The sequence below is a fragment of the Cyprinus carpio genome, chromosome A17 (assembly GCF_018340385.1).
Source record: "Cyprinus carpio isolate SPL01 chromosome A17, ASM1834038v1, whole genome shotgun sequence".
In the NCBI taxonomy this organism is placed as follows: Eukaryota; Metazoa; Chordata; class Actinopteri; order Cypriniformes; family Cyprinidae; genus Cyprinus; species Cyprinus carpio.
Genome location: NC_056588.1, coordinates 21,075,792 through 21,103,756, shown reverse-complemented (window position 1 = coordinate 21,103,756; position 27,965 = coordinate 21,075,792). Strand labels below are relative to the sequence as shown.

General features: G+C 36.1%; 1 pseudogene; it reads left to right on the top strand.

Moving 5' to 3' along the window:
• LOC109101928 overlaps positions 1-24,182 on the top strand; it is a 28,994-nt pseudogene extending 4,812 nt beyond the window's left edge.
• The last annotated feature ends 3,783 nt before the right edge of the window (positions 24,183-27,965 follow it).

Below are 27,965 nucleotides of genomic sequence, written 5' to 3'. Positions count from 1 at the left end.
AGTTAAATTCTGTGAACAGCTAAAAACTAAGTGACTCTGTGACTGTGTCATTTGCTGTTGTGTGTATCATAGGATGAGTGTGTGATGGATCCAGGCCTTCGGGAAAGGGCTCAGACGCTATTCCACCTGCTGCTGCGGTACACAACAGACATGCTGGTTTGGGAAGATACCAATGAACTATCAGAGGAGCTGAAGCCAAAGTGAGATCTGCAGTTACTAAACCTGCCAGCTGGAAAGTCCAAAATAGATTAACGTTGTTTAATGTTGTTTTTAGAGTGAAGGAAGACACCTACTTCTGTGTGCTCTACAACGATGAACATCACTCATATGACCACGTCATCTACACACTTCAGCGCGCGCGATGCCTGTGACCAGAATCAGGCCCAGATCTACACTGCACTTATTGACAAAGAAGTAAGTATTCTGAGCATCACCTTTCCGCATAATCTTACATGGTCAATGTATAGACTTTTCATTCCTTGTGTTACTATGGTTTCAGGGGCGGAAAGCAGTGAAGAGAGGTAACTCTCAGATCCTGCCAGCAAGCCAAGGACAATATCAGGGTAAGCATACTTGGTGCACTTTTCAAACACACATATTTTTTTATGCTTTATGCAGGGTGCATGTAGATGACTTATTTAACCATCTTTGTATGACCTCTGCAGCGTAACTCGGAGCACATTATCCAGAAACCTTTGCGGGTGGAGATTCTTCACACTGCTATAATGGCTCATCAGACCTTCGCCCTCAGACTTGGCGCATGGTTCCAAAAGATCATTGGCTACTCAGGTAGATGATTAGGAGCAGAAAGTGAACCGAGAACTGGTGAAACGTTTTTATTTTTTTAAAACAATAGTTTATTTAATGACCATACTAAAATAGTAAAAGAAAATAATTCTTTTTTTTTTTTTTTTTTTAAATGTTTATTTTATTATTTTAATTGTTATCAGTAATACATTTTATGCCTATAAATAATAAGAACAATAGTTTATATTTTATCATTTATAAAATCGTAAAATAAAAACATTATTGTATATAAATTAATTTAAAAATTACTATAAACAAAAATACATATACTCTACACTTGCCCCACAGTGTAAAACTGTGTAAAATGTAAAACTGTCAACACAATGTTTTGTCCTTGTCATTGGTTCTGTAGTTGGCCTCAGGGAGGTGTTCTGTCAGGTGGCTTTGGAGCCAGCCGCTGACGACAATAACCCCTGCCTGATCAGTCGACTCATGCTGCACGACGCCAAACTTTATAAAGGTCAATCCTTCAACCTCTATCATTAAATGATGCACTTTTAATACCCTGCAGACATTTCAAATCCGGTAAGATATTCTTAGTGCTGTATCTAAACCTGGTTTCCTGTAACTCCCACAGGAGCCCGCAAGGTTGTGCACGAGTTAATTTTCAGTAGTTTACTCATGGACACAGAATACAAGAGGCAGTTTGCCATGAAATTCACAGAGGTATAATTTCACAGCTGCATATCATTTCACATATGTATCATTTTAATGTTCGAGTATTATTTGATGTTGTTACATGCTTAGACTGAGTACAATCAGCTGAGATTACCTCTGTCTCGTTTCAGCACTACAAGCAACTTCAGGAAGACTTTATCAGTGATGACCATCAAAGGAACATCTCAATCACAGCCTTGTCTGTGCAAATCTTCACTGTTCCCACTTTGGTATGATGAACAGCTTGCAGAAATGTCGTCAAGAATGTTTCTGTAAAATCTAGCATCTTTCTGTATCTTTTATAATCTCTAACTGAACCTTAACTAAAGGTTAAGGAATTCTCAACTAAAATACTTTCCCTTTAATTATAGTTCCCTTTTTGAAACAAACAAACAAACAAAAAAAACCACTTCCTTTTCAAACTTGTATTACAAGTAATTACAAGAAATGTTGTATGTGTCAGCATTCAGCATGTGAGAATGCAGCACATACTTTATATGTTATGAACTGAATTCTGGCACATTTTGGAACAGGACAATTTTTGTACCTTAAAGCATTTGTGCTTTTATATATTTTGTAGCATACATTACAGTTGACTTTACTGTACTGTAGCTACTTGTACTTGGTCTTGATTATTTAAAGTGTCCTAATCACCAACCTCCAAAAGGGAAAGTTCTGTCATCATTTGTCATGTCAACTCTATATGACTTTCTTTCAGTGGAGCATAAAAGATTATTTAAAAAGAAAGGTCTTTTTTCCAATATAATAAAAGTAAATTTTTCCATATATATAAAAAGTAAATATGAACTGTGGCTATCAAGATCTCAGTTATGATGAAATGAATCAGTTCATCTAGTTCACAAAACTGGTGTAAATTATTGATTCATGAGCCAGATTGATGTTGTTCTTGTGTTCGTTTTTAATGTACCTTTATCATCCTTTTTGTGTCCTGAAAGTGTCAGCATCCATTCATTGCAATGGCATGAAAAATAGCCATAATATATAAAAGAACACTAATCATAATATTTCCTTTCATTTTCAATGAAAGAAAGAGGTGCATACAAATTGGAATGATATGACACAAGTAAATGATGCGAAGGTTCTTTTTTTCTCAGGCCAGGCAGTTGATAGATGAGGGCAGTGTCATCAAGGTCATTATAGACACTGTAATGGATATGATGAGGGAACATCTGGACAGCAACCAACGCTTCCACTTCCAGGGCCACAACCCCGACAAGTTCTTCCGGGTTCAAGTTATCTTCCATGACCTCAGGTCTACACACAACCCTTAAATTATGGAAAATAACTACAGCTCTGTTTATTTTTATCAGTCGTCTCAATGTAGATTGGATTTATTTTGATGTTATCAGGTACATTTTAATCAGTAAGCCCTCTGTGTGGACTGAGACGTTGAGGGAGAAGTTCCTTGAAGGTTTACATGTTTTTCTTCGCTTCCTGTGTTGTATGCAGGTAATGCTTTCTCTTGTCAAAAGGATTTTAATTTGGTTTGATCTGTAGCCTAACTGAATCTCCTTCTTTGATGGCAGGGGATGGAGGAGGTGAAGAGGCAGCTTGGTCAGCATGTTGAGGTGGAGCCCGAGTGGGAGGCAGGATTTAGCCTCCAGATGCAGCTACGCCATATTCTCGCCATGTTTCAGGACTGGTGCTCTTCTGATGTGAGTAATGGCTAGTCAGAGATATTGCTTTTTGGGGTTAAATACATACATGTGAAATTGGCGATTATGAAATATTAAACAAAAAAAAAAAAAAAAAATAAATAAAAAAAATGAATAAAAAAAATAAACTACACTACAAAAGAAAATAAAATAATATTTTTTTAATCTTTTTTAATCGGAATATATTTTAAAATTGTAACTTTCCTGTGATGGCAAAGCTGAATTTTCAGCATCTTTACTTCAGACTTCAGTGTCACTTGAATCTTCAGAAAATATTCTAATATGCTGATTCAATGCTCAAGAAACATTTCTTCTTATAACAGTTTAAAAATGTTTTTAAAATATTTTTGTGGAAGCTTTTTTATGATTTTTTTTTTTTTTTTTTTGACAGATAGAAAAAAGCATATATTATTATTTTTGTATCAATCTTTCTAGATTTTTACATTGCAATTCAAACTGGTAACTCACACTTTACTCATATACTTATAATTTATTAAATACTATTTAAAGGGGTCATATGATGCAATTTAAAATTAATTTTTGTTCTTTGGAGTTTTACTAGCTGTTTAGTGCATAGTGCATTTAGTTGCAAAGACTGAAGTCTCCAACCCAAAGTGATATTCTTTATAAAAGTTAAGACTCATCCAGGCGCATTAAGTAGAGCGCGAGAACAGAACTGACTGGGCATATGCCTATCTCCAGGTTCACACTCTGTCTGTGATGCGTATTTTTTCCGAGCCCATGTTTACGGATCAGAGCGTTCACACTGCACGCGGTAAAAGATGTGAACAGAAAAAGGTTATTAATAGAGAGGTGGTGAAAAGAATGAATATCTAGCGCATGAGCATAGAGAGAGTTGAGTTGAGTGAGTGAGAGGAGACATGTTTTAAGTGCGCGCACTCTCTTCTTCGGATGAGGGCAGCGTGTATCTGAGCACGCGTGTCTGGTTTTGTGACAAAGCAAAGGAAATCTGCGTGTGAGCGGACAGATTCGCGCTCGCGCATTATTTTAATGTGCTTTCGCGTTACAATAACGCGCTCTCAGTCTGCTGCTTCTGAAACCGCATACATATACTGTATACGCACTGCAAACAGAGTACGTGTGAACCTTGGGCAATAAATATATTTCAGCACCTGAGGCACCGCGCACCAATGAGCTCTATAAACCCAATGCATGGCAAAAAAAAAAAAAAAAAAAAAAAATAAAATATATATTAATATAGATATATATATATATATATATATATGCCATGGACACAGATTATTTATTTATTTTTTTTTTATTTTTTTTATTTTTTTTTTTTTTTCCATATGTCTAGACATTTTGTAACACCTTTGCTTAGTGAATTATTTTGACTTATGTCCGGTTCTAGAGGCATGTTACAACTTTTTGATAAAGCTCTCATTGGTTTCTTTTGGAAATATGTTCAAATTTATACTGAAGGCATTTATGACTGTAAAGCTGTCTGTGTGTGTTCAAAATGTGATTAAAATCGAAATCGCAAAATTGATAAAAAAATCGTGATAGGTTTTTTTTTGTCCATATCGCACAGCCCTAGTTTAAACACGCCCCCAAATGTCTACGTCACTGTTGTGGGAAGATTTGTATAACACCGCCTAAATGTTCATGCCAAAGAAAGAAGGCGTAACTCGCTGTAGTAATTATTGCTGCCACCATGTCATGGAGAAGCTGTTGTTCATTGTCGAAAGCCGAAACTACTTTGTCTGGCCTTCCAAAGAGGACACATAGCGCTAATAATCAATGTATGGGTAAAATCTGGTATCAGTGGTTAAGTTGTATTTACAACACTTGATTTGAATTATGGTCCAGAAGCCTAAAGTTCAACCCAAATATTTGAATGTGTGCAGCACATTTTATGGAGGACTGTTTTCTGAACCTGGGAGAGGACAAGGTTTCTATAAAGTGGGGCAATTCTAACTTGGCAAGGACAGTCTGGCGCTTTTTGCACGCACAGCCTGTAGTATGTTTTTCATATTTAAGAATTGACACTGAGGATTCAAATGCAAGTTTTGAGCATGTAGAGTAGCTCTGGTTGTTTGTCGTTTTCTCTGATCACAAATGCAGACATGGTTTTAATGTTTACGTGGCGTAAATGCGTAAAAAGACAGTAAAGTCATTATAATTAGTCATTTGTTTCCCCAATGGATTGCCAACAAATAAAGGGTCATATGCTTGCAAAAATAACATGATTTCGTGTATTTGGTGTAATGCAATGTGTTTATGTGTTTAAGGTTCAAAAACACATTATTTTCCACATACTGTACATTATTGTTGCTCCTCTATGCACCACCTTTGTGTAACGTGCTGATTTTTACAAAGCTTAATTGTTTCGAAAAGCGAGATGTGCTCCTGATGGCCATCTATCCAGTGCGTTTGTGATTGCCAATTCCTAACATGTTACGGAAATGTTACGCCTCTTACCATACTGTGATGCCGTGTCCTTCCCAGCGCAAGACACAAAACCAGATAAAAGCCATACAACGATGCATTTGTTGCATCCAGTGGACATAATACGGATTATTTGTGTTGCGTATCACGCCGTGTAAACATAAAACCATGTCTGCATTTGTTTTCAGAGAAACGACAAACACCAAGTGCTACTAACACTAGGCTCACAACGCGTGTTTTGAATCATCAGTGGCAAAATCGCTTCTGAAATAAGGAAAACGTACTTACACTGGTGGGTAGTGAGTCCGACGAGGCCTGACGAACACAAATTAGCGGTAGGTTTCAGGAAAAAGTCCTCCGTTAAATGCGGGTGCACACACAACGAATCTTTGGTTTGAACTGGTCTGGAACAGTGTTGTGAATACAACTTAATCACTGATTTCTAGTTGTTTCCCGCTTTGCGGAAGACCAAACAGAAGTTTTCACTTGCACAATGAAACACAGCATCTCCACACGACATGGTGGGAGAGGCAGCAACAATACGACAGCGAGAATAAAAGTTACGCCTGTCTTTCGTTGCGTGAACATTTGGGTTGCGTTATGCAAATCTTCCCCACACACGTGACATAGACATTGGGGGCGGGTTTAAACGAGGAGGCTTTTTAAGGAAGGGCTTTGACCCGTCTTTAACTTTTTATAAAGACTATTTCTTTTGGTTTAGACGCCCTTTATTATTTTAGTGCACCGTTTTAGTTAGCGATTTTATCTATTCACCGAACAGCGTGATACCACTCCAAAGAGAAAGGAAACTTGAATCACATCTTATAACAAATTTTATTAAAAAAAAAACTAGACAATCATGTCGTGTTTCCTGACATGACAATGAGTGTATGGGTCTCGTTTTAAATAACATTTATGTATTAGGCTTTTTAGCAGGTTCACCTGAATGTCTCGGTGTATGTTTAGACAAAGCCTGAAATACCCACAGCTACCTTAAAGCCATTAATGTTTCTTGACTGATTAGATTTTACGAGATCTGTGTAATATCCACTGGTTAATGAATGACTTGGACAAATGTACAAACTGTTTAGAGACGTGTTTTTTTCGTGTGTTGTGTTTATTTACCCCACAGGAGAGGGTTCTGTTGTTAGCTTCTTTCAGGTAGTGGGTCACAGAGCTCTAATGTCTTGCACCCAACCCCTTCCGCAGTGAGCCAACAGACAGCTACAGTGTGCAAGCAGATCCTCCTCCACGCACGCGATGCCGATAAAGTCTCCTCAGGAGCCCGTCGCCATCCATCCTTGCCCATCTCCAGACTCCTGGCCGGTTAGCAGAATTGCTGAATTTCTGTATCAGAATAGCATTAGATATGAGGTTTTCTAGCTGGTGACGTTTTAAAATGACATGATACATTGTAATATGAAAAAGAAGATTTACTTTTTTCAACACATTTTTTCTTCTTCTCTTTTTTTTCAAAATTGAACATGGTCAGCAAGCATTTGTTCACCCTTGACCCCCCTCATTAACCCAAATATTTGTTCACTATGTTCACACACTAATGTATAAAATTAGAACTACAGCAAAAAATTAATTTGCCTCTGAAATGCAATAATTTCATAAGTTATTTTCTTCCAAAGAATAACATACATGCACTACAGCTGTGGGGGGTGGTCACTGCAATACTCTGTATTCTGTTATTTAAACCGAGTCTGTATCTGATCTCAGGTTTTATATGTGCGTTGTGCCAGACTGGAGCAATCCAATACCTCCCTGACTTTGTGGATACTGTGAGTATATCATTAATTAGTAAAATGAAGCTGTAGCGTGTGAATGTCCAGCACTGTGGGTTACAGGTGTGTATTTAATGTGTTTTCAGTTGCAGCTGAACTTCACCGAGCTGGCGGAGCAGCCTCTGCGCTGTGTTGTGCTGGCGGCTCAGGTGTGTGCTGACATGTGGCGCAAGAAACGGCCTGTCACTCGTCAGCCAGGTGAGAGCAACACCAATTCCATAGTTTTTACAATTTGTAAAAAAAAAAAAAACACTTAAACACGAAAGGAAAGATATTTGTAAATACAATAATCTTCTGAATGTGAATCTAAACATCTAAAAGTCTCCAAATAAAAACTGTTGGATCATCAACTGATATTTCAAACTCATCCATTATTTCATTTTAACATCTTGTAACAACTGTATGTGGCAAGAAATTTGCTTTTAATGGTTATCGGTGGAAAATGTTATTTCTTTTGTGAAAGAATGTATGAACGTATGTATTGTATATTGGAGGGGTGAAAAGGAAGAAAAAAAAAACAACTGTGTTACAGAATTAAAATGCACAAATATCCATGTTGTGTTGCATCATGAACATATTCTAACTTTTTTTGCTGATATTTGCCTCTGTTAGGTGTATTACTATCAGGATCTTAAATGCAGGGATGAAATGTTTGATAAGGATTATTTTTTATCCATGTTGCAGGTATGTCCTTAAAATCATAAATGTATATGAAATATAAAAATAATAATATAAAATAAATTAGATAATTGCAAAATTATCAAATACTTTAATGACATTTTCTGACCAACCACAGATTGCTGCTTCCAAAATGGACCCCAATCATTTCCTCATGCTTGTTCTTTTGAGATTTGAACTTTTCGATGTTTTTTAAATGGCAACTCCTCCAGTAAAGGATCAGGTGAGTAAGAGAGGATGAAGTGAGATCAAGTGGAATATGTAGTTTCATAGCAGCTTCTCCAAAACTGATCAATACATGCTTAATAAATAAATAATTAAAATTATTGAAATAATAATCATTATTTATTCTTTTTGTTATTGATTATGGTGATTTTGATTGGTTTCTGTGGCCTTTTTCATCACCCAGGAGGTAGTGAAACAGTGGAATAGGTTAACAGAAGAGATGCTTTACCTGATTATCATCATTGTAGGTAAGTTCTCACATTGACCTTTAATGTGTAAGTCTTGGTCCTGCTGCCTTTAGTTGATGTGTTCTAAAGTCATTTTATGTAAGTGAGTTTTGCCTCTGATATATATTTTGCATGTAAAAAATACGCCACCTTGAATCTATATGCACAGCTGCCAAATTTTCTCTGTATTGAACTCATTATGATCACACTTGTAACAATCGATTTAATGAGCTTCTGCCTGAAATTAATTAATGTTAGCTAACTGTATGATTCTATTATCTTGAACCATGTTAATTTGTGAAATGAACATTACTTGGACACATTGACTTCTGATAGCAGATCACTGTAAATTGTAATGTAGACGCATGCATTTTCTGTAAAGCTGATTTGAAACAAAAGTGCATTGTGAAAAGCGTTATACAAATAAATTTTAATTGAATTGAATTGAAATTTGCAGGTGAACGGTATGTACCTGGAATCAGTAATGTGACTAAGGAGGATGTGACTATGAGGGAGGTCATCCATCTGCTTTGTATTCAACCCATGGCTCATAGCAGCCTGGTTAAAAACCTGCCTGAAAATGTAAGACATTTAATGCTTTTGTTTTTGCTGTTTTGTGTTGTGTTGTGTTGTGTTGTGTTTTGTTTTGTGTTTTTTGTTTTGTTTTGTTTGTTTTTTGTTTTTGTTTTGTTTTTTCATTTAGCATTGCAGTAAAATTGTAGCAGCCAGAGATTTACCAATATCCCACACAGAAGCAGATTCATCCTGACAAATGTTTCTCATTTTTCCCTGTTGGGAACTGTTTAAGAATACAATTAAGATCTCACCTAAGACATTTAATAAAAGGGGCACTGGAAAGCCACGAAAACATGGCTTGAAACGGTCGTCTCTAAGGTTGCCATTTTCAAGTAAGTGCATTTCACTAAATCTTTAGTTATTTGTACCAGTTATGACATAGTTATTACACAGTTGTTACACTCACATCTCGACAAGTGCTACAAAATCTTTATTAAATGTGGTTTAGGAAAACCAGGAGTGTCAGGCCATGGCTTGTATGAATTGAAGAATGAATGTCTGAAGCAGTGTTAACCCCCTTCTTCTATCATTATTCCAGACCACAACATAGTAAGGTACGTGGTGCACCCACTGTCTCACTCATTATCTCATTCTCATAATATACACAGTAGTCTTTATACAGAAGAGAATGTTTATTTGTACATATTAGGCAGAAGAGGCTCAGAAGAAGAGGAGGACCCAAGAAGGCAGTGATAAAAGGTATGTTGATCTCTGCTGATGTTTTATGTAAAATTGCTTTTGGAGTCGCATTTCAAATGATAAAAAAGCATGACTTATATTCTGAAAAATACGGTAAATGCTAAACAAATATGCAATATTGTGATTTTGAATACATAAATAAAATAATAAAAAAAAAAATTGTTGCAGTTAAATGATAATAATATGATTTATATAAGAGGTTTGTTGCTTTTATAGCTTTTACAGTTGTGGGATTTTTTGCACTGGAAGGCTATATTGATCAATTAAAAGCCAGGGCTAGAACTGCCCATTTTCTTAATTTTAAATCTGAAAGTTTGACAAAAAAAAAAAATCATGATATTAATACACAGGGTGTGATATCTTCTGTTTCTCTATTTTAGCCCTCCGTCCCCCAGTGCCCCCTCCCTTCTGTCCAGGATTCTCAAACATAGTGTATCTGCTCTGCTGTGACATCTCATCCATATTCTGAGGAGAATCTTCCAGAAAGCAGCGCTGGAGGACCGTTCCCAGCCGATGGACTGAACCCATGATCCAGAGGGTGACTATGGCTCTTACTGCCCCACACCGTTTCCCTTAGTTTCTTCTTCCGTTTCAGTAACATAAAATATTAATATATATTATTGCATTTGTATGTCTAAGAACACAATTGTATGCCATGGAATATCATTAGCTGTTTCTATTTTCATGGTAAGTTCATTTGATGTGGTATTTGAAAAAAATGTGATTTTTAACATGCGTGTATGACTTTAGGCACTGCACCTTGTAGGCCAGGCTCTACTGGAGGAAAAAACGCAGTTGGAAAGCAACAGTACTGAGGAAGTGCTTTTGGACTTTAGTCTGAAAGCTCAAAGTAAGATCTCACCCTTTATTTTGACCTATCAATAACACAAAAACTAACATGATACTTTGCATCCTTACATAGACGCCTTCTTGTAAGGCAGTATCCTAACTGCAGTAGGTTGTACTACTTTAAACATTTCAAAGGCAGTTACTCTAGTTTGAGTCTGAGCTATGCTGCTCAATACACCAATAAGCTTAAAAAGAGCACACACAAATGTTGCAAAAAAAAGGACGTTTTTACTAGGTCTATCAAAATATGGTTTGCTTAGTTTGTGGTTTACAGTAGGAGGCATGTGAAATGTGCAGATTTGGGAGGCTCCAGGAATGTGGATGGGAACTACTGTTTTAGGAGTTCATATTTTCAGTTCATATTCAGCATTTTATAAGCAATCAGCATTCATTGACATGACAATAAGTTTTCTTTTTTGCATTTTTTAATGATAAAATAATATTTTAAAGCCTTTATTGTTTCTCAACTCTCCAGTTGTGCAGTAAAATTCACTTTAAAGATTGACTTTTCATTCATGAAGAATGAAAAAAATGTGCCAAAAATGTGTCTCCTGGAAGAAAACAACGACTTTTAAGATGAAAATGACATTAAATATAAATGCTGGATTTTCAAAAGTATGTGAAATATGTAAAGTTCACGACATAGATTCTTTAAAATACATCCAAGAGTTTGTCTGTGTCCCGAAGTCTGTTATTGTGGGGACATTACCACACCTCCCCTAAACATGACCAGGGACAAAACGAAAAGTGATTGGTTGCTTTCCATGTCAGTCATATTATCTCTTGAGCGGGTCCCTTAGCCCATTCAAAGCAACCAAGGTTTCCAGACCTTCTGATGTCACTGATCTGCAGTAGACAATCGCTTGAAATGAGGCAAGCAGAGTGTTGAAGTCAGCAGCCTGGGGTTTTTCTAGGTGGATGTTGAAGTCACCGAGTAATACCAGAGGGGTACCGTCCTCAGGGAAGTTTGAGAGTAACGCATCCAGCTCCTCCAAGAAGTTACCCAGTTGACCTGGTGGACGATCAACACTACAAAGTGGATTTTAACAGGGTGGGTAATAGTAATTTGCGTGTAATTCAAATGAACTGTTTCCTGTTAGAGAAGGTGAAGGGTCAAATTTCCACACATTTGAGATAACCAGACCAGTACCTCTGGGGAAAAAGTGAAATATTAGAGGAGTGCCGTGTCCTCAGGTTTGATCCAGGTCTCAGTTAGGGTCATGAGGGTTGAGACTTGACTGAGTAGCAATAGATGAAATAAAGTCTGCTCGTTTTCCAATTGGTCTCTGGAACTGCCAGTCTGCAGTAAAGTGGTAGAGGACATAGGGACAAAGTACAGAGCGTGATCTACGAGTGTTAGTGGTAATAGAGATTTGAAAGCACATAGTGAGTACAATTGACTAAAACGAGGAGATGAGAACAGGGCTGTACATAAAGTAAAGGGGGAAAAAAAGCAATACTCAAGTGTCTTTCAGTGTCCTTGCTCAGTGGAGTCGTGCAGGTAGAGTCGCTGGAGTTTACACTCGATGGTCTTCACATGAGGGCTGCAGTGTTATTCAAACCAGTTATACACTCGCCCTGTTATTGAATTCAGCAGGTCACGCCTTACTACTTGGCAAACGGAAACTGAAAAAAAAAAACACGCAATACACACTAGAACAAATGCGACTTTAGCACACGTTTACCATGGTAAACACAGTAAGCAAAGTAAAGTTCCTAGCAATGACAACCAGGGTAAAATATGAGAAAAGAAACAACACTTAAAGATGCTGTCCTCTTGTGTTGCTCAACTGCTGCTTAGATTCTTTTGCTCAACTGTTTCTTCTCAACTGCTTCTAATTATTATCGGTAATTAATTAAATAATAATGCATTACCATATTTTGAAATATTTAATATTATGTTAATTTAAAAGCTAAGTTTTATTTGTAGAAGCTGGTAAATATATTCAGCCAATGCAGACTTGTTGCTGCTTTAGTTTGTTACTCTGAATTTTACTCTGTATCACTTGATGCAAACCCTGAAAATACAAGGCATTTAAAATGCAAGCATTGTTAAAAGGGTTAGTTCGCCCAAATATGAAAATTACCCCATGATTTACTCAGCCTCAAGCCATCCTAGGTGTATATGACATTTTTCTTTCAGACAAATGCAATCTGTGTTATATTAAATAAAGTCCAGGCTAATCCATGCTTTATAATGGGAGTGGATGGTTGCCCAAAATTTGAAGTCCAAGAAATGGCACCCATCCATTATAAAATAAGTCCATATGGCTCCGGGAGGTTAATAAAGGCCTTCTGAAGCAATTTTTTTTTCTGTTGTAGTTGTTTGTTGTTAGGATTGATTGGGGTGCAGGGTTTGTGCTTAACTATTACTTTGGTTTAGTTGATGCTTGCCACACACACTGTAATTGGTGAATAATTTACCAGGTCTAATAACGTTTTCATTTGGTAAATGTTTGTATTTACATTATTAATAATTCTGATATATATATATATATATATATATATATATGTTATATGTACGATATGTATGTATATGTATATGTATGTATGTATGTATGTATGTATATATATGTGTATGTATGTGTCTGATATATATTGCAACATAACATTTTTGAGTATTTTAACAAGTATTTAATTCAAATAATACTGTATGGTAACACTATACAATAAGTTTCCATTTGTTAACATTAGTTAACTATTAATTAGCATGTACTTGCAATGAAAAATGCTTCTAAATCATTAATCAGTCTTAGCTGATGTAAAGTTCAATATTTACTAATTCATTTTGAAAAATTATCCCCCGGTTTCGCAGAAGAGGCTTAAAGGGTAGTTCACCCAAATATTAAAATTATGTCAGACTCACCCTCATGTCGTTCCAAACCCGTAAGACCTCCGTTCATCTTCGGAACACAGTTTAAGATATTTTAGATTTAGACCGAGAGCTTTCTGTTCCTCCATTGAAAATGTATGTACGGTATACTGTCCATGTCAAGAAAGGTAATAAAAACATCTTCAAAGTAGTCCATGTGACATCAGAGGGTCCGTTAGAATTTTTTGAAGCATCGAAAATACATTTTGGTCCAAAAATAGCAAAAACTATGACTTTATTCAGCATTGTCTTCTCTTCCGGGTCTGTTGTGAGCACGTTCACAGCACTGCAGTTTAGTGATATCCGGTTCGTGAACGAATCACTCGATGTAACCGGATCTTCTTGAACCAGTTCACCAAATCGAACTGAATCGTTTGAAACGGTTCGCGTCTACAATAAGCATTAATCCACAAATGACTTAAACTGTTAACTTTTTTAAACATGGCTGACACTCCCTCTGAGTTCAAATAAACCAATATCCCGGAGTAATTCGTAATGAGTTCATTGGTGATGATTGCCTTTGATTCAAGCCTTCGGTTTACCCGCGCTCATAACATTAGCACAGAATCAGTTCAGAATCAATCACCAAAAGAACCAGTTCAGTTCAGACGCGCTGGTGTGTCAGTTCTGAATCACGCATGCGCAGTATTATCAGCTCCTCGGTTCTCGAATCGGACGCGTCCGACAGAAACGGTTCTTGACTCGAGAACGAGTCAATCTTTTTCGTTCGTTATCTGGATCGGCTCTGTGTTTATCTTCAGTTCTCTCTTCACAGCAGTTCAGTCCGTGTACTGTTTGAGTGTCAGCCACGTTAAAAAAGTTAACAGTTTAAGTCATTTGTGGATTAAATGCTTATTGGAGACGCGAACTGTTTTCAAACGATTCAGTTCGATTTGGTGAACTGGTTCAAGAAGATCCGGTTACATCGAGTGATTCGTTCGCGAACCGGATATCACTAAACTGCAGTGTTATGAACGCGCTCACAACAGACCCGGGAGAGAAGACAATGATGAATAAAGTCGTAATTTTTGTTATTTTTGGACCAAAATGTATTTTCGTTGCTTCAAAAAATTCTTAACGGACCATCTGATGTCACATGGACTACTTTGAAGATGTTTTTATTACCTTTCTGGACGTGGACAGTATACCGTACATACATTTCAATGGAGGATCAGAAAGCTCTCGGACTAAATCTAAAATATCTTAAACTGTGTTCCGAAGATGAATGGAGGTCTTACGGGTTTTGGAACGACATGAGGGTGAGTCATTAATGACATAATTTTAATATTTATTTAAATACAGAAGGAGCACTCATTCCTAGACTAAAATGTAAATCTGAGCTGTTTCAACTAAAAGAAACTTCCAATGACTGATCTTAAAACATCTCAGTGCCTCTGTTTTGTCTCGAGATGAACACCAGTAATGCTTTTTTTCTAAGGCATATTTATAAAAAAAAATTATGTCCTAATTGAACTATGGCTTAAAGTCCTGTCTAAGAAACCGGGCCCAAAAGTTGTATCTGTTAATATTATTTAATGGACCTGAGCTAACATGAAATAACAACGAACAGTATTTTTTATTAACTAATGTTGACAAAACTGAATAAATATTGTAACACAATTGGTTAATTCATTAACTAACATGTAAGTGTTTTTGAGCAGTATAGCTGAAAGGGCTCTGAATCATATATTTAAGTGTAATTGCAGCTTTTGCACTAAGCCATATCACAGTTTTTATTTTATTTTGCAAATCACGCAGCCCTACTATTAAAGCTTTGCTGTTTGTTAGTTGCTGATAGATACAGATATGTTTTGTATTTTCAGAAACTGGTTCTGAACATGGCAAATCTTTGTTCCACTTCCTGACCAAAATAAAGTCTTTACCCTTCTCTGAAAGCTCAGAATGACATGATCACATGGAACTTACAGGTATGACGGTGATGATTTGATGTGTATTTGATTGTTTAATTCGTTGATTTGATATTTAAGATCTATATGTCTTTCCTGCAAGATGTTTGAGGTGGTGAAGTGTCTTCGGGAGAAATCTGGTCCGGTAACTTCATTTTCTATGGATCACAGCAAGTTGGAGGAGGTAATGCAATTCATCAGACAATGAGGGTCCTCAGTCATAATGCTTCCATGTCTTTGAGATGCTGAAAGTGTGTGTGGTCTTTGCTCAGAGTGTTCAGGATAAGGAGAAAGCTGAGCGGAAGAGGAAGGCTGAGGCTGCTAAAGCCCACAGGCAGAAGATCATGGCTCAGATGTCGGGCCATGCAGAAGAACTTCATAGAGTCCAATAAGAGCTTTATGACAACATGCCTGAGAGCTCGATTCAGAGCGACACCGCCGCGTCTGGAGAGAGGTCTTTTTCTTCTTTTGCATTTTACTTTTCTCTCTTTTTGTGACTTTTTTTGTTCTTTCAGTCGTTCTCTTTTGTCTTTAGTTTCTTTCACTTTTTCCACTGCTTTTCATTCTTTTGCTGTTTTGTTATATTTTTGCACTTATTCATTTTATTGTACTTTCACCTTTTATTTATTCTTTTTTGTTCTATTATAATATAATTCCATTCTTATCTTTACTCTTTTCTTTATTCGTTGTGCCTTCATTTTTTTTCATTTTTCCCTTTTTTTTATTTAATTTTCTCACATTTTCAATTTCATGCTTTATATTTCACTTTTTGACTTTTCATTGTTGTGGTCATTTTCTTTCTTTTTCTTTCTTCTTCTTTCTTGCTTGTTTGCTTCCTTATGCTTTCTAACCTTCACTCGTTTGCCTGTTCTTTATGTGTTTTTTCATTATTTCATTTTTTTTCTCTTTAGTTGTTTTCACTTTCTTTTTCACTTTTTTTTCTTTTAACTGTTTTACTTTCATTTGACTTTTTTATTAGACTTTTTGTTTTATTGCTGTTTCTTTTTGCTCTTTCATTGTTATTGCTATGTATTCCTATGAAAGTTCTCTTTTTTTTAGCATTTCTTAATCATTCTGCACTCATTTAATCATCTTTTTGGACCTGCCAGTTTTTGTTTTTGTTTTTGTTTTTAATTTTCTCTTTTGCTATTTAGTTTCTTTCACTTTTCTTTCTTTTGCCTTTTAACTTTTATTTTTTACACAAATTTTTATGCCTTTTAATTTTTTCTTTTTATTATTACCAGTATTTAATTCTCCTTGTTCTTTTGTCACCTTGTCTTTTCTTTCAGTTTTTCCATGATTTCATTCTTTTGTTCTTTTTGTCCACCAAGACTGAATATCTCAGGAATTTACAGTAATATATTTCTCTGCCGAACACCCTTCAAATATCTGTATGTCTAAAGGACGTCCACTGTGTGTGTGTGTGTGTGGTGTGTGCAGCTTCGATGTGGATGAGAGCAGAGTGGCTGTAGGGCCTGAGCAGGTGTTTGTTTCCACAGACTGGGGGCTCAGATCTGCATCCTGTGTCAGGAGGAACAGGAAGTTCAGGCTCAGGCTCCAGCCATGGTCCTCCACAGCATGTGTGCAGAGATCTACTGTTCTTACCCAGGACCGTGGAAAAGACACTCTCCCCTGAAGGCAAATGATGCCTTATACTTTACCACTCAAGTACCTTAAACTGTGATGATAAGCAGAAAGTGTTGTTTAAATTCCTGTGCATGTGTTATGATGATTTATGATTTAAGCATATTACTGAAAGGAATTATGCATAGGTACAGTGATGCTGAATCAGGTTTCGTTTTTTATTTTGTTTTATTTTTTTTTTGCAAAACAGTAGGCTGCTATCCCCTGTTCATGCCCCCAGATTTGGCTGTGGGAACACACACTGGCAGCTGTGGACATGTGATGCACGCCACCTGCTGGCAAAAGTCAGTTAGTGCTTAAATAGATACATTGTAAAAACTATACATCTGCTGCCTTACAAATTTCATGACTCCTTGAAATCACCATTTGGAATTCTTATACCAAACAAATCTGTCTTTTTGGCTGTTCGTAGGTACTTTGAAGCTGTGGCAGAACACCACTCGTAATCGGCTGCATGCAGACCTGATCATAGACCTGGAGAACGGCGAGTACATGTGTCCACTCTGCAAGTCCCTCTGTAACACGGTCATCCCTCTGATTCCTGTGGAGCCCAGCAAGCTCAACTAGTATGGCACCATTACTAATGTTCTTTTTCAGGTGTTTACGCTGGGAAAAGTCAAATCTAATTTCTTTTTTGTTTTGTTTTATTTTTTTGTCAGTGAGAGTGCCGAGTTAGTTGGTCAGCATCTCACTCTCGAGCGCTGGGTTCAGATCATGTCTTCTCGAATCAGAGGGCTGAGAGGTACGTGGGAAACAGGTGAGAGTCAAAACTGATTTGTGCCTCCTGAATCTGTCTTTTCAATGTCTTAATATCATTAAGATACTCTCTCTTTAATTTGGATTGATTTGTGTGTGTGTGTGCGTGTGTGTGATTTCAGACAAAAACCGTGAGGAAGCGGCGGAGGAAGCAATGGTACTTTTTGATGAGTGTCAAGCTGATTTCAGATCCATTCTCAGTTTTGGAGTTCAAGAGCCGTGAGTCTCTAAACAGACAAGTCTTTATTTAAGCCAGTTTAAAATTTACATTTAAAATATGTGCTTCTGGTCCTATAGTGCACAATATATCAGATCAAAGAATAAAAGTCAAAATGCTTTATAAACCATTTTTTGTTGGTGAAAATACTAATGGCCTAAAACTTACATGTATATATACTATATATTTGCTGTTTTTTTTATCCTGTTCTAACCTTTGTTATTTCTGAATATGATGTAAACTCTGTGATTAGGCCGAAGTTCTCTCGCAGTATCACAGAGATGTTGGGTCGGCTCTGTGCGACCACAGTGCACAGGGTGGGATTGCAGACCGCTCCCAATGACCTGTGTCCGTACGTGCCTGTCATGTCCTGGAACACGTGTGCCTACACCATCCAGGCCATCGGTAATGCTCTCCTCCTTTGTCTGTAAAGCACTTTAAAACAGTAAAATGTTCACACAGTCAGGGTTAAGCATCATCACCTACTGTATATTTATAAGTGTCTCTCAAATTGTCCTTTATTGCATAATTTGTGTAAACTGCAGAACTGTATTTTGGTGCTTTTGTGAACATAGTCAGTCTTGTAAATTTTGTCATGTGCCACCTCATCTGATTTTTCTTTTTTCTTTTCTTCTCTCTCTTTCTCTAGAGAGTATGTTACAGGAAGAAGGAAAGGCTCTTTTTGGATCTCTCCAGAACAGACAGGTCTGGTTTGGCTCTGCTTACGTATATAGATCATTTAATGTGGGATTGATTTCTAAAATCATTTTCTTCTTCAGCTCTCTGGGCTCAAAGCGTTAGTGCAGTTTTCAGCTTCTCAGAGGCTTAAGAGCAGAAAAGCAGTCATACAGAAGCATTTTGCTGATATGTTAGCAGGTATGTCACGTTTAGGCGAGGATTGATATGTTTGTTGGTTTTTTTCATGCAGTAATTCTGTCTCTTTCTAGTCCTGGTACCTGTTCCTACTGTAGAAAATGCACCATCAATATTAGAAGTGGACTTCTTTCATCTACTGGTGAAAACAAAATTGGAAAAATTGCATTGCCAAAAAACTGTAACTAAAATTACTAAAACAAGAATCATTTAAAATGACAAAACTATTCCATAAAGTGCCCCTATTTTGCCATTTTTAAGATTAAAGTGCCCCTATTATGCCATTTTTAAGGTTACTAATGTTGTTTTGGGAGTCTCCTACAGTAGGTTTACAAGCATGCAAGATCAAAAAAAGGCTATAGTTTTATTAAAATATGCATATAATATCACCTAATTTTCCAAAGATTTTCAAACGATTAGTTCGAAGCAGTTCTAAGTTTCAGTCTCTCTAAAACCCTCCTTTCTGTGAGCCTACTGTGCTTTGATTGGTCAGATTGGTCTTCCCTTTTAATAAGTATGCATCAATCTATCTATCCAAAAAAATGTGTATAATTTGTTGCACTGAACCCAAACCATTTCTAGAAACCAGGATACCATAGACTTACAGAATGGCTTTTTTTTTTTGGCTTAGAGTCAGTACGTAACCACCCAGAACACACATCTTCAAATGCTGTTTAATGCACATAGACTTCAAGCAGCTAGTTAAGTTAGTGGTAAATGGTTGAACATTCCTCATCAGTTTCTAATCAGTCGGACTGTATGTGTAATGTTCCGCTCAGGTGGGGCTGGTTCTGTCCATCCCAGCGTTGTATCAGGAAGAGGCTGTAGACCTGCAGCCTTCAGCAGTCAGCACAGCGTTCAATCACCTCTACCTGCTGCACCTGGTCACTATGGGACACATGCTGCAGGTCCTGCTGGCTTCACACGGTAAGCACACACTGCCATAGATGCAAACTTGACACTGATGTATAACATTTCCTGCACAGCACTTATTTCAGTAATACTGTATGTAGATTGTGCTGTAATAAGAGGGCCAGAGGAGGGCGAAGAGGCCCACGCTGCAGCTGAACTCTTCTCTATTATGTCTCAACACACAGATGGGTGAGTTTATATGCTTGTCATATAGGGAAAGACTTCCAGTTGCTTTCTCGCTGTCTCTCATCGTCTCTCTCTTTTCTTAGGTTGAGAGCTGGTGTGCCTGGTGTAGAGAGTGTAAAGAGAGGTGTTCTTCCCTTCCTGCGCTGTGCTGCACTGTTCTTTAATTGCCTTACAGGAGTGCCCCCTCCAGAGGAGCTGTCCGGTACTGCAGGTCACTACATCTTATATGTTGTATATTAAACATGCCACTGCAATTACATGAAAACATTTGAATATGTCATAATAAGTACTTTTTAATTTTAATAAGTACTATATAATCCAGGCTATTTTCTCTGTGGTATACAGTAAAATGCCAAGTATATGTGTATTTAATGTGTTTGTGTATTTAATTTTCTGTCACTGTAAACACAGCAACAGGCTGCACAGTACTGTATGCATATCAATCTAACAGGTATTAACCATAATTATTCTATGCAGAATCACCTGAAAGTCAGCTGCCTCTGCTGTGTAGTTACCTCTCCTTGCCCTCGAACCTGTTTCAACTGTTTCAGCAGCACAGGGATGTTGTAACCAACTTAATAAAGAGGTACAAATACAGTATCCCCTGCAATTGTGCTAACAAACTTTATTACATTGGAGAAATATAATAGTAATAGTAGTAATGCTAAACAAAGTACATAAACAATTAAATAATAAGCAAAACATAATATTATTGTTGTTGTTGATTATTATTAATAACAATGTTATTATAATTATATTATTTTGCTGCTGTTTAATTGTTCTTGTTTAGTTGTTACTAATAATAATGATAATATAATCATTTTTGTTGACATTATACTATTTAATATAAATATTGTATTATTTATAACTATTGTTATAATAACTTTTATTAATAATATGTGATTAATAATCTTAATAATAATCTTCATTATTATTATTATTATTATTATTATTATTATTATTATTATTTTTAAAACATTGCTTTATTTATTATATAATAAACAATAATATTTTTAATTAAATGTATTATTATACATGTTGTTAAAAAATAATAATGATCATCCTCATCAAGGAAATGTATTTTTGGATTTCAAATTTCATAATAATTGTACATAATTCACACATCAACGAAACAAAAAACTGAAGCCATAGCTTATTTTAAGTAGAGCAAGGATTAATCAATAAACAGCTACAATTTTATTAAAATTAATCAATAAAACAATTATTGATCATTTTATTTATTCATTATTAGTAGTAAAGATATTAAATATTATTGAAAAATATATTTACATATTTAATACTAATAATGTGTTGGCTTCTAATAATAATAAGAACTCCCCTTAATCATGGTCAAATCACTGAATTGTGTGGCCGCTCATATCTTATTGTTTTGTATTGAATTCAAATTCCATCCAGTATGTTTATCTTTCCGTTCACTTTGATTATAAGCATTGCTTTGTTTCTGTGTGTCAGGTGGTGTGGGAATGCAGCCATATCCAAAGCCCTCAAAGGTGAAATGCAAATCATCAGGTTAGACGACACTTACCTTCTCCTCTGTTTGATAGTAAGCACACTTCCCCTTTATTTCTACAATAATTGAACTGAATTTCCCGCCTGTTGGTCAGGTATCCTCGTAAGAGAAACAGGCTAATAGATCTTCCAGAGGACTATAGTGTGTTGCTCAACCAAGCTAGTCACTTCAAGTAAGTACTTTAATAAAGATTTCCTATAATGTCCATTGAGAGAATTGAATATTTTGTGCAGATGTTTCCTGTGACTTTCTCTCTCCGCCCGTAGATGCCCAAACTCATCAGATGACGAGCGAAAGCACCCGACTCTGTGTCTGCAGTGCGGGGTCATGCTGTGTGCGCAGAGCCCCTGCTGTCAGCAGCAGCTGAACGGGGAGGAAGTGGGAGCGTGTACGGCTCACGCCGCCATCTGCGGGGCTGGAGTGGGAACGGTTGTTTCTCAGGTGAGAGGAAAGAAAAGAGAAAACCAGCTAGTATTTACTATGGATGCATCTGAAATCACCTACTTCCTTGCTATATAGTAGCGTGTCCGAATTTAAAAAAAGAATTCGTCAAACAGTAGGCAATATGTAGCTGGATCACTTTTGAGATTTTGAAGTGTCACATCCAGTGCACACTTCACTGTCCCATGAGACCACAGAAGAGGATTTTTGAATAACAGTGAAGCAGCGCAACTGATACTGGTACAGTAGTGTCACATGACAATGACAACATGACAGATGTATGTCTGGATTGCTTTCGTACTATATAGAACATACATTTTTAGCGGTGGTGACGTAATTATTTATTCAAATGAAGTAGAGTATGTGATTTCAGATACAGCCAGTGTGTATCTTATTCTACAAAAGAAATGTCTATTAGGGCAGGGTGATGTATTTAAATAAATACAGATAACTGTTGATAATAATGATCTTGTTTGTGTCTTTCTGAACAGGGTTCGGGAGTGTGAGATCATCTTGATGGCCAGTAAGACACGGGGCAGTCCCTATCCAGCCCCTTACCTTGATGACTATGGAGAAACAGATCCCCAGCTTGGGTAAAGTTCATTGTTGTGAATTTTTACACCAGCTCCTTGCAATAGAGTTCAGATGTTTGATTCGTGTCAAAAGAGCCACTTATTGTTAGTCATCACACTGAAAGTTTTATAGAAAATAATATTTTATAAATATATATATAATATATATATTATATATATATATATATATATATATATATATATATAATATATATTTTAACAGTGTTGGGTAAAGTTACTTTTAAAAGTAATGCATTACAATATTGCATTTCTCCATGAAAAAGTAACTAATTGCATTACTTAGTTATTTTTTATGAAAATTAATGCATTGTGTTACTTTTGTCACCTTGGTTGGGTTTGTTTATTTTTTTTTTAATAACAAAAAACCCAAAAGTTATATTTTTGGCATCTGTAAAGGCCCTTTCACACCAAAAGTGAAATGAATAAGCCTCAGGCTGAAGGAAGTTTCTCTCAACACAGTGAAAGGACAGGTTTGAGTGAATGAATGGGAAAATTTGAAAATGTAAATTTGTTGTAAATTTAAAAGTAATGTGTTACTTTACTAGTTACTTGAAGAAAAGTAATCTGATTACGTAACTTGTGTTACTTGTAATGCATCACCACCAACACTGGTAATTAAATGTTTGCATTTTACTATATTGTTATATTATTATACACTACTGTTATTGTTTTTTTTTTTTTTTTTAAGACTCTTTTGCTGACCAAGGCTGAATTTATTGGATTAAAAATACAGTAAAAATAAAAATACAATAAAAAAAATATTTTCTATTTCAATATATTTTAAAATGTAATTTATTCTTGTGATGGCAAAGCTGAATTTTCAGCATCATTACTCCAGTCTTCGTTGTCACATGATTCTTCAGAAATTATTCTAATGTTCTGAATTGGTGTTCAAGCACCAATGAAAATAACAATAAAGACAAAATATTGATTTAGTGCTATTTTAGTGTCATTGACATACTACTGTAGTATTTGTTCATATTTTGAATTTGTTTTTATGTTTTCAATTTTTTTTTTATTTTAATTTTAGTTAAAGTTTTAGTAATTTTGTTGTGCGTTTTGGTCAATTTTTAGTAGCTTTTTGGTTTTGTTAAATATGTATATGTAGTTTTTATTCATTTTTTATTTCAGTTTTAGTTTGAATTATTTTAGTACATGCATCATAAGTACATCATTGAATGTTGCCTTGGCAACTAGCTGTAGTAAAGCTTTTTATATTTTAGTTAACTGTTGTTTCAAATACTAAAAATGTTTTCTTATGGTTTTAGTTTTATTCAACTATAATTACACTTTGGGAAACTTTTATTACTAAATTACTAAATTACTTTTATTACTAAATTACTTTATTACTAAATTTTCTTCAAATGACTGATTTGTCAAAATTATATTTCCTCTGATTGGGTGGGGAGGGAATCATAATTCACATCCAAAACATAATTAAAGATATTAAATATGATCAAAATGCTGAAAATATAATTCTGATATAATTCTCTCCTCAGCTTTGGAAACGCTGTATCATCATTAAGCATGTGCTTTGTGAGTTTTATCAGTTATTCTTTATTAGCAGTAAGCTAAGCTGTATTTGTTGGTGCTTGCACTAGGCGTGGGAACCCGCTGCACCGTGTCCAGAGCGCTTACCGAAAGTTGCCATCATATGGCTGGGACGCAGCCATTGCAATCCTGGAGGAAATCGCCGCCGTCACAATGGAGCTCCTCAACCTGTCATGTTCCCCTTTGAGTGGCAGATGATTTGAGCTCTGAGATGGACAGAGGAAGTGCATAAACGCGAGAGAAGCAAGATACGCCGCGTTCGGTTTAGCCTGCGCCTTGACTGACAAGGAATAATAAAACTCCCTCACTTCTCTACGTACTGCTGTCTGTGTTTTCCAGCAACCAGTGCATTATGGGTAGTCACACTAAAACAGGCCATAACCAGATATTAAAAAAGAGAATGTGTTCTGTCGGCTCTTTATTTAGCTTGGGTTGCAGATCTACACTCACTTTAGCAGTGCAGCTCTTTCTTTTTGCTCATTGTGGTGTTTTTGTGCATTTGTTTCCAGGGTGTAAGATTTATTCAGGGGCTTGGTTTTTGTTGACCTATGTGAAATGCTAGTCCTCTCCCCGCTACAGCCTTTGTGCTCTTTCTTTCATCTGTGTGAGAAAAATGTATTCTTGTGAATATAATAAATCTGTGTACTACTTTGGTGTAACAGCCACAAATATTTTCAGTGTTTCTGAGGAGAAGCTATTTTGCAAATTATGTTCTCAGGTGAATCTCACAAAAACATGTCCGGGTCACAGCCTATGCCAAAAAAAAAAAAAAAATCATAAAAAATCAATTGTCATTAACATTTTTTTTTTTTTTTAAAATTCTCATTATTATTATTATTATTATTATTAGTAGTAACTATTAGTACTATACTACTTTTTAAGTAAATCAGGCATAAATGAAAGCCATAAAAAGACAACAACAAATAATAATAATAATAATGATGATAATAATGATGTCATAAAATAATAAAATAATATACAATTTTCTTGCAGTGATGCCAATGAGTACTATGTAATTTGGGGGGAAATACATCTCGATGCAAATTATGTTCACATTTTCTTAGTAATAGGCATCATTTAATTAAGAACATTTCTTATTTCTTTTGATTTTGGGGTGAAATATGACCCAGCATTATTCTGACAAGGTTTCCATGAGATACGCTCATGCTATGGATGTCACATGAACTATAGATATAAAACAATAATGTATAATTAGATAATGCTATTTTACTATTAAGAATGCAACTGTGATTTTTAATTAAGAAAAAAAAGGGTAAATCATATAATACACATGCACCAATGTAAATTCCACTTGCAATATGTACTAAATCAAACACAAGAGCTTTCTTAAGTATCAGTCTTTTCTTTTTTTCTCTCCACTCATTGATCTGGTTTAAGGTGTAAGAAAAATTTAATTTGCATTGGCTTCTAATTTCTATATACATGAAATAAACTATGGAGTGACATTTTCTGAGGATCTGTTTCACTTCACATTCTGTAGTCCTGTTAAATTACTGTACTAATCCATTATCTGTACTTGATAATTTATTATAGGTTTTTAAATTCTTTAAAATATTTCCTATATATGGTGTTTCTGTCCGATATATTAAAAACACAAAAACGAAATGCTTCTATGGTGTAGGTTTTGAGATCTCCATTAAAAAAAACATATAAACACACACACTTTTGTATAGTGCAATGTAACAAAGCAGCACCCATTTTTTTTTTTATGATGCATTTATACTCTTTGTGAAGCTGTAAACCATGAAAAGGTATTATAACTGAAAAAATATAATGCATGTGTATAATAAGGTGCAGTGATGTACCTATACAATGCATTCATGTATACAGTACACGGCTTCAACAGTGTTACCCCAACCCTTTTTTGTGTGACCATCAAATTACGTGTTCCTCAGAATGGGGTTTCTAGCTTGCTTACTTATCAACAACTTTTTAGAAAAAAGAAAAAAAAGTTATATTTATTGGCATATGGTGCATGAAGAAGCCTGGTTCATCCACAGGAACCTTGTCATGGTTCCTTATTGTGGATTGTTTTGGTATTATGGGAAGGGATAATTCTGACAATTCGTCAGAGTTAAAGGTGCTGTATGTTTGGATTGACACCGAGAAGAGGTTGAAAACTTTGCAGTCCAAATTCAAAATATTTCTAGTAGGGGTTTTTTTTCACCTGGCCCCTCTACCTCAGATTTGCTGCACATGCAGGTTCGCCAGATTGAAGACACCAACAGGAACAAAGCGCACTTGACCATGAATGACCATGAAATACACGGTGTTTTCTGCCAACTGTCAACCCAGGGTGCTGAAATGTGTTTCACAAACCAAAACATTCCAGGCCGGAACGCTCATGTTCAAATGGGAATCACTGACCCTGTACCATGCTTTTTAGAAAAACAAGTATGTAACTTAGCATGTTTTCCTAAATATCATGCAAAAATATTAATGGTATTTGTTATGCTTTAGCGAGTCAAAAACTGACCTTACAGCAGCCTTTACGCTGAGAGATGCGAGAGCAACCGTATGGTACTTTAAAACTTATAAACCTGCACCACTGCACAGAAGAGACGTTTGGGAGGATTGTGGCAAAGAAACCAGTAGCTATTTTGCTTATTGGAATGATTCTGGAACTAAAGGAAAAAAAAAACTCCTCCAATTACTCAACTAAATGGAAAAAAAAATATACAGTGAAACAGTTGTAGCTCCGAACAATCGCTTCGTAGTCAAACTATCCACACAAGAATCTCGAAAAACACAAAATATTTAAACGGTTGTATTCTTACTGAGAGCGCAATTTATAGATTTGAAGGGGACTCTGAAGGCCCATGAGGCATTTGCCTTGTGTGTTAAACACAGAACTGGGTTCAGTTCGTAATGTTAAATGACAGAGACCTAAATTATATTGTTATGTTGTAATATTTCACTGTGTTCCTGCTTTACAATGCCATCTTCAATTTTAGCTTGAATCATTTTCATAATTTGTAAGTAATATAGCATCACAGTCCAGAGGTCGGGTGCGGGGGGCGGGGGGTAGTGTAATACGTTGTGGCTATGAATGTTTTCGGCGGAAAGGAAGCATTCAGAAGGCCTAACTGGCCGTTTGGAGGAGGCTTCAGAGGCACATTGTCTGCGACCGTTAGTTGTGCCTGTAGATGGGTTGGTCAATGTTTGGATCTCCATTGCCTTGATATCTGATTGACCACCTTGCCAAGGTGTTTGATGATGTTTGAAATTAGAAGCGAGACTGTCTCCACAAAGCTGGTTCTCCAGGGAGCCACCAGGGTCAGACTACACACTACAGCGGCCCCCTGCCGCAGTACGTTTCCAGCGCCGTTTTGGAGGTATGGTAACGGACCCACCGTTGAACACAGCGAGCTGTCAGAGAAGAAAATGATGCCTATTCATGATGGTAGTTTTCAACCGATAGCAAGATGACACTCAAAATTACCAACGTTAGTTCCAGCTCGTAAACTATAGCACATGCCTGCTTTTATATTAGGACGCTGAGGCGACAGGAGTGGCTGGTGCATAAAAGCAGATTATAAAGTGAAGTGTACACTCCCAGGAATGGGATTAATGTCACCCAGCAACAAAGCAGATTTTATAAAGACAATGTGCTTGCCCCTTGCTTTTTTCTCAGTGTAGAGTTCATGGTTATAACTGTTTAAAAACAATGTTCAGACAAAAATGACGTCAGTATATGTTTGTTTTTTTTCTGCCAGCAAAGAACAGTCTAGCAAGTCTTTGGGGCCTGTCAGCCAGCTGCAGTATGGATCTTTTTATGGGTAAATATTATATATAATATATATATATTATTTTTATTATTTTATTTTTGCAGATGAGGCCAAGAAGTATGCTGGTATGCTAAGCAGTT